This window comes from Bubalus kerabau, chromosome 15 (genome assembly GCF_029407905.1).
Source record: "Bubalus kerabau isolate K-KA32 ecotype Philippines breed swamp buffalo chromosome 15, PCC_UOA_SB_1v2, whole genome shotgun sequence".
Classification (NCBI taxonomy): domain Eukaryota; kingdom Metazoa; phylum Chordata; class Mammalia; order Artiodactyla; family Bovidae; genus Bubalus; species Bubalus kerabau.
The window spans coordinates 40,650,424-40,657,799 of record NC_073638.1 but is presented as its reverse complement, the minus strand read 5'-3'; the positions used below and the strand labels follow the sequence as shown (position 1 = coordinate 40,657,799).

General features: G+C 42.2%; 1 non-coding gene across 1 annotated transcript; it reads left to right on the top strand.

Moving 5' to 3' along the window:
* Positions 1 to 5,770: 5,770 nt before the first annotated feature.
* On the top strand, positions 5,771 to 5,877 carry LOC129629373 (U6 spliceosomal RNA). Its single transcript, XR_008703205.1, has one exon. It is a non-coding gene; the product is annotated as a U6 spliceosomal RNA (small nuclear RNA).
* The last annotated feature ends 1,499 nt before the right edge of the window (positions 5,878 to 7,376 follow it).

Sequence of the window (7,376 nt, the reverse complement as noted above, 5' to 3'; positions counted from 1 at the left end):
TGCTTAAGAGAATCAAGGATGTGTGCACAGATTTTGCCAGAAGGATGTTATCTGAAGCATTGTTTGTTCTAGCAATAGTTGAAAATAAACCAAATGTCCATCAAGAGAAGCAGTAATTGATCACAGGCCGCCCTCTGCTTTCATACATGTTGAGTGTTCCCAGAAATTTATCCGTATGTCAAATGTTTGAAAGTTGGACACCTGCTTATTTTTAAAAACTGACAATAGCTTTTAAAGTTATGAGAGATGTTTATACTCCCTACTAACTCCCGAATTAAGAGCATTATCAAATCACTAAACATGTCTAACCTTTTAGATACAATCTTTAATAATATGTGTCTTATTTGAGTTTACCCGAAAATAACACCTGAGACAAAAAGTTGCATGCAAGTGGTTAATTCAGGAAGTGCCCCTAGGAAATGCTGCTTTGGGTGGCATGGTAGGGAAATGAAAAAGGGAAGAGAGAGAGCTAAGAGAGACTTCTCCAGAAAGTTACCACTGCGGGCAGCTGGAACTTGCCTCCCCTGGGGTGTCTGGGAAACCAGGCAGAATGTTCCTGTCTCAAGGGTCAGACGAGCTGGGGTATTTACCCACCACCTCCCTTCAGTCACTGGCTGCAACTGCTCCCGAGGGCATGGCTTCCCAGCAGTGCCCAGAGAAAGCAGTCTTAGGGGCTGGGGGGGAAGTTAAGTGGAGTGCACCAAAATGGGAAATGCTAAAGTCAGACACTGAACTGAACTGAAGGGGATAGGCGGGCACTGGTGGAAATTGTTATAGTACATTTCTGGATTCTCTATGGGGGAATTTTTCTTTTAAATCTGTTCTTTTCTTAAACAATTCAACCTACAAGTGGCAAAGAAATCCAGAGGATATTTATTTGAGAACAAAGATTTCCTGCTTGATTTCCCCATCTTTGTCACAGTTTAATAATCATCAGCACCAACACCTCTACATATCTATTTCCCACTGGTTTTTATAAAATAGTAGTACCAAATGCAGTCTCCAGCTAAGTGCAAAAAGAAAAATAACGATGGCTAACACATATAGACACATACTGTGGGCCAGCTTTACGATATCCTTGCAACAATGCTACATGGTAGATATTACGACTCTTATTGTTATTTTACAGATAACAGTCTGACTCTTTGTGACCCTATGGACTATACAGTCCATGGAATTCTCCAGGCCAGAATACTGGAGTAGGTAGCCTTTACCTTCTCCAAGGGATTGAACCCATGCCTCCTGCATTGCAGGCAGATTCTTTACCGGCTGAACCACCAGGGAAGCCCAAGAATATTGGAGTGGGTAGCTTATCCCTTCTCCAGAGGATCTTCGGACCCAGGAATGGAACTGGGGTCTCCTGCATTGCAGGCAGATTCTTTACCAGCTGAGCTACCAGGGAAGCCCATATGTTATGACTGGTATTGTTATTTTACATATTAAGAAATGGAAGCCCAGGAAGATTAAGTAATTTGCTCAAGGACACAGGGCCATTATGGGACAAAGCCTGACAGTCTTGCTCCAGAGTGCATGCTCTGTCATGTGACTGCTAGAAAATTCCCCCTCCTCCCCACAGCTGATTGATGAAGGCTTGAGCATGGTACAAGATAGGGAGTCGGGGCGGGCGGGGGCGGTCAGTATTACTGTATATGCAGTACAATTTTCAGACTTGGATATATCAGCACCACAGTGGCACAGAATGGTTTATGACTGTAACAGGTACAAATATAAATCTGTTCACTCAGTTGGGTTAGAAACATCGTTTCATCTTTTCCATGGCTAGAAGAGAATTTTAAGATACATTTCATCCGATGAGAGAAATTCGCCCTAGTCAGCAAGGGGCTGCCTTGACCCTTTCCCAAGGGATGAGGAGGTGTTTCGTGTCAGACATTAGTCTGCGTGGCCGCTTCGCTGTGCACTTGTCAGGCCCTCGTGCACACCATCTCCTCCATCCTGCCTCGGAATCCTCTTTGGGGAGCTGGCTCTGTAGCAGTACTTCCATGCCCCTTAGAGTCAGGAGCATCATCCTCTGACATGCTTGAAGACCTAGCGTCCCTCTGCTTTCTGAGATCAATGCCTGCACCTTTGTGAGACCACCATCGTGTCCCCCGCCCACCTCCACACGCAGGGACTCTGCCTGGAGGGGGAGGGGAGGAGGGGAGGGAGCCGGAGCCTCTCCTCAGGAAACCAACAGCGGCTCAGCTCTTGTCCCGGCCACTTTATTTCTCTTTTTCTCCCATTGAGGAAATTTCTCTTTCTTTCTCTCCTTTCTTGCTCTCTTCCTTCCTTCCTCCTCCCTTCCTTCCTCTTTGTTTTTGTTTTTTTTTTTTTTAATTTCGAGAGTGAGAACAACAGCTCTGCTAGCAGCTGTATACTTCCAACCCAGTGTATTATACGAGAGAAAGATTCCTTTCTCTTCTCACTGTTCTGGTTATCTACTGCAGCATGACAAACCACTTCCAAAACAGCCCTATCAAGCATATATTTTCTTTTGGTCTAGGATTGCCAGATAAAGTACTATGGATATTTTACCTCTAAATACTATACCTATTTATCTTTAACGTTAAAAATATTAACATTTATCTTTGTGTACTATATGAGTAAAAATTTAATCCCAGTTAAATTTGAATTTTAGATCAGCAATATATATTTTTTAGTATAAGTATGTCTTAGCATATTTGAGAGATACTTGGACTAAAAAAAGATTACTCATCCTTGATCTGAAATTCAAATTTAATGGAGCATCTTGCTTTTTGGAATATTTTTTTTAATTTGGGAGCCCTATTTGGGTTCCAGTTTTGTGGGTCAGGAATTTGGGTGGGGTTTGGGCAGCTGAAAGATGCTCTGCTGCTACGGGTGGTGCTCCATGTGCGTGTCTGGTGCCTGGGTGCCCCTGGCCTCACACTCTCCCTTCAGGTGGAGTCTCATCCTCCAGGGCTTTTCTGTGCAGCTGAGGACTCTCACAGGAGGGCAGCCTCAGGTGGCCAGACTTCCTACATGGAGACTCTGAGACCTGACTCTGAAAAAGGAAATGAAAACTGCCGGTCTCTTGAATCTTGGGCCTGTCAACTAGTACAATATCACTTCTGCCTTATTCTATAGATCAAGCAGTCACAAAACCAACCTAGCTTCCACAGTGGGGGACGCAGACCTCACCTCTTAGGGGAACAGTGATGAAGAATTTGCAGTCATCTTTAATCTATTGCACCCACTAAGAAGGAACAGATTTTCTGCCACCTGAAGATTGAATATCATGTTTCTCTCTTTCAGCATCCCTTTCTTATTGAGAGATACTTGGACTGAAAAAACTACTCACTGTTTTTTTTTTAAAACTACTCATTGTTGATCTGAGTACTGGTACAAGTCCAAGGCAATGCCAACGGCTCATTTCAGCTTCTGGCTGGTTGGGAGAAGGACATTAGGAAAAAAGGATGCTCAGAAAGGTAAGGGAATTGTGGTTAGTGTTTCAATATATGATTCCTAGGGTTGAATAATATATAACAATTCAGAAAGATATTATTAAATTGTTAAGGTGACTTTTGTAAAGTGACAAATGTGTTTTTACAGTATAAAGTTTTTCTTAAATGTTATTATACTATATAAATCAGAGAAGGCAATGGCACCCCACTCCAGCACTCTTGCCTGGAAAATTCCATGGACAGAGGAGCCTGGTAGGCTGCAGTCCATGGGGTCGCTAAGAGTCGGACACAACTGAACAACTTCACTTTCACTTTTCACTTTCATGTATTGGAGAAGGAAATGGCAACTCACTCCAATGTTCTTGCCTGGAGAATCCCAGGGATGGGGGAGCCTGGTGGGCTGCCGTCCATGGGTTCCATTGAGTCGGACACAACTGAAGCAACTTAGCAGCAGCAGCAGCACTATATAAATGTTGAATAGCTATATGCAAAAATATTAGCAGTGATTCATCTGTAAAATGTGTGATTCTGGCACATTTTGATCTTTATGCTTATAAATGTTTTTGATATTTTAAAAAATAAATATGTGTCATTTTTATTTTAGAAAAAAAGAGGTCATAAAATAAGACAAAAAGGAATCCACTGTCCTCCTATTTATTAACCTTTTAGTTATTTGTACAAATCCTATCCAGCATCTAGCATGTACTGGTTACTGTACCAGGTCCTGGGGATTCTGCCATAAGCCAGACAAAGTCTTCTCCAGAGTCTCTGGAAAGAGCATGGCCCTGACAATGCTTTTGTTTTGGACTTCTAGCCTCCTAGATGGCTAGTGGTAAAAGAATACCCCTGCCAATGCTGGAGATGCAAGAGATACGGGTTCGATCCCTGAGTCAGGACCATCCCCTGAAGGAGGGCACAGCAACACACTCCAGTATTCTTGCCTGGAGAATCCCATGGACAGAGGAGCCTGGCAGGCCACTGTCCATAGTGCTGCACAGAGTCGGACATGACTGAAGCAGCTTAGCACAGCCTCCAGAACTTGAGAAAATTTTGTTTTGTTTTGTTTTTTTCTTTTTGTGTGTTTATTTTTTTGCCACCTGCATTGCAATAATTTGTTCTGGCAGCCCTGGGGAACTAAATACAAGCCCTTCATTCCTGGGTATCTTATTAACCAATGATGGAGATTTCCATTTTGGAAGCAAGTAATCTAATTGTTCCCACTTTACAAATCGGGAAACCGAGATTCTGTAAAGATCAGTAGTTTGTCTCAGACCCCACAGAGCATGGCTTCCACAGCAGATCCAGGATTCAAGCTCTGGTTTCTCCATCACCAGTGTTTGGGCTGTCTCCATGATGCGGCAGCTTGTAGACCTGGGTTTCCAGCAGTTTCTTTTAAGACTCATGCAACTGTTTCTGAGATCCTTGCTCCTTGTTCTGTCCCCCTGCAATGACAAAGCAACCAGCCCTGGGGCCTCTCCACAGCAGTAGCATCTCCTCCTCTCGGCCAATGAGGGGAAAGCGTCCTTGCAACAGCACCTGCCCTGTTCCTTCATCTCTAACCGGCTGTGAGTCCACACTGGGATGAATGGGACCCGGACAGCTGTTTGCAGGTGTGCTCACTGCCATTCATGCCTGCACGTGCTGATAAGCCCTCTACATAGTTTTGTTGAGGCCACGGTGTACCCCGCACTCAGGATACCTCAGCCTCTCCTCTGACCATGCAAGGAGAGACTGCCATTGCTTTCCTTCCTTTAAATATTTTCTTTCCAGATTTTAAAATGAATACATGCTTTATAGAAAAAAAAATACAGAAAGATAATGGAAGGACAAAGAAGAAAATAGAAATGCCTTATAGGCACCAGCAGTTTCCTATTTATAAATGTGCAAAAGGAAAAAAAATAACTATATTCAGATATGCCTCTGGTTGTGCTGCATATGTTGACACATCCATTCACAGAACAAATTTAGCTATGTTTAAAAATGAACATTTTTATATAGATTCTTTCTGTGGGGGTGGGGAGCAGCAGAAATCTGGCCATAAGAACAGTTTGGTAATCTATCCTCAGCATTTCCCCAGATCATTAAAAAGTCCTTGTAAATATCATTTTTAATGGCTGCATGGTATTCTATCAAGTGGATCATCACTTACTAAGCATGTACTATCTATTATTAAACATTCAGAGATTTTTACAGTTTTTCTAGAGAAGGCAATGGCAACCCACTCCAGTACTCTTGCCTGGAAAATCCCATGGACGGAGGAGCATGGTAGGCTATAGTCCATGGGGTCACAAAGAGTCGGACACGACTGAGCGACTTCCCTTTCACTTTCATTAACTTAAAACACTGTTATGGTGCTCGCTTCGGCAGCACATATACTAAAATTGGAACGATACAGAGAAGATTAGCATGGCCCCTGCGCAAGGATGACACGCAAATTCATGAAGCGTTCCATATTTTTTTAAACTTAAAAGCTTCTGCACAACAAAGGAAACTATAAGCAAGGTGAAAAGACAGCCTTCAGAATGGGAGAAAATAATAGCAAATGAAGCAACTAACAAACAACTAATCTCAAAAATATACAAGCAACTCCTACAGCTCAATTCCAGAAAAATAAATGACCCAATCAAAAAATGGGCCAAAGAACTAAACAGACATTTCTCCAAAGAAGACATACAGATGGCTAACAAACACATGAAAAGATGCTCAACATCACTCATTATCAGAGAAATGCAAATCAAAACCACTATGAGGTACCATTTCACACCAGTCAGAATGGCTGCGATCCTAAAGTCTACAAGCAATAAATGCTGGAGAGGGTGTGGAGAAAAGGGAACCCTCTTACACTGTTGGTAGGAATGCGAACTAGTACAGCCACTATGGAGAACAGTGTGGAGATTCCTTAAAAGACTGGAAATAGAACTGCCTTATGATCCAACAATCCCACTGCTGGGCATACACACTGAGGAAACCAGAAGGGAAAGAGACACGTGTACCCCAATGTTCATCGAAGCACTGTTTATAATAGCCAGGACATGGAAGCAACCTAGATGTCCATCAGCAGATGAATGGATAAGAAAGCTGTGGTACATATACACAATGGACTATTACTCAGCCATTAAAAAGAATACATTTGAATCAGTTCTAATGAGGTGGATGAAACTGGAGCCTATTATACAGAGTGAAGTAAGCCAGAAAGAAAAACACCAATACAGTATACTAACGCATATATATGGAATTTAGAAAGATGGTAACAATAACCCTGTATACGAGACAGCAAAAGAGACACTGATGTATAGAACAGTCTTTTGGACTCTGTGGGAGAGGGAGAGGGTGGGATGATTTAGGAGAATGGCATTGAAATACGTATAATATCATATATGGAACGAGTCACCAGTCCAGGTTCGATGCACGATACTGGATGCTTGGGGCTGGTGCACTGGGACAACCCAGAGGGATGGTATGGGGAGGGAGGAGGGAGGAGGGTTCAGGATGGGGAACACATGTATACCTGTGGCGGATTCATTTTGATATTTGGCAAAACCAATACAATATTGTAAAGTTTAAAAAAAAAAACACTGTTATGAGCTTACTTGACATGAGCCTTTGTGTGCCTTTCCAATTATGCCCTTGTTATGAAATTATTGGGTTCAAGCTTATGAACATAACCTTTTTGCAGCTTTATTGAGGTATACTTTACAAAACATAAAATTCACCATTGTAAGTTGTTCATTTAATGATTTTTAATAAATTTATACATCCATGCCATTCACCTCCACAGTCCAGATTTAGAACATACTGGTCATCACAAAACATTTCCTCAATTTCTTTTATGACCAAACTCACTCCCACTCAAGCCCCAAACAACCACTGATCTACTATATATAGAGATTTACCCTTTATGGACATTTCATAAAACAGAATCATACATTACGTACTCTTTTTCTACATGGCCATGTT